Here is a 718-nt window from a genome sequence, read left to right as displayed (position 1 = left end):
CTGACACCAAGTAACTGGAAAATATTAATGATAGGCACGTGACACAGATCATCCAACTGTTTGGAAATTAGTAAGAGATTTCTGTTTATATGAAATATCCAGAATAGGCAAGTCCATAGAGACAGAAAGCAGATCAATGGTGGCCGGGGCCTGGGGGGGTGGGGGGAGTGGGGAATGACTGCTTAATAGGTACAAGATTTTTTGGGGGATGGCAATGTTTTGGATGGAACTAGACAGTGGTGATGGTTGCACAACTAGAAATATATAGGTAAATAAGAGAAAATTAGAAAAGTCAACAGTAGAAAAGTGGTTATTGTGGAATGGAATCAGGAATTGGGTAGAGTGGGAAAGTGAGCTGCTAGTTTTTATTATAAGCATTCTAGCCCCATTTGAATTTTTTTTTTTTTTTTAAAGACAGGGTCTTACTCTGTTGCCCAGGCTGAAGTGTAATGGCATGATCACGGCTTACTGCAGCCTTGACCTCCTGGGCTCCAGCAATCCTCCCACCTCAGACTCACGAACAGTTGGGACTGCAGGTGATCACCACTGCACTCGGCTAATTTTTGTATTTTCTGTAGAGACAGGGTTTCACCATGTTGCCCAGGCTGGCCTCGAACTCCTGGGCTCAAGCAATCTGCCCATCTCAGCCTCTCAAAGTGCTGGGATTACAGGCGTGAGCCACTGTACCTGGCCCCATTTGAATTTTTAACTGCAAGCA

The sequence above is a fragment of the Mandrillus leucophaeus genome, unplaced genomic scaffold (genome assembly GCF_000951045.1).
Source record: "Mandrillus leucophaeus isolate KB7577 unplaced genomic scaffold, Mleu.le_1.0 Scaffold221, whole genome shotgun sequence".
NCBI classification, from domain to species: Eukaryota; Metazoa; Chordata; class Mammalia; order Primates; family Cercopithecidae; genus Mandrillus; species Mandrillus leucophaeus.
The sequence above is the reverse complement of the archived record's forward strand: the minus strand, read 5'-3'. Positions refer to the sequence as shown.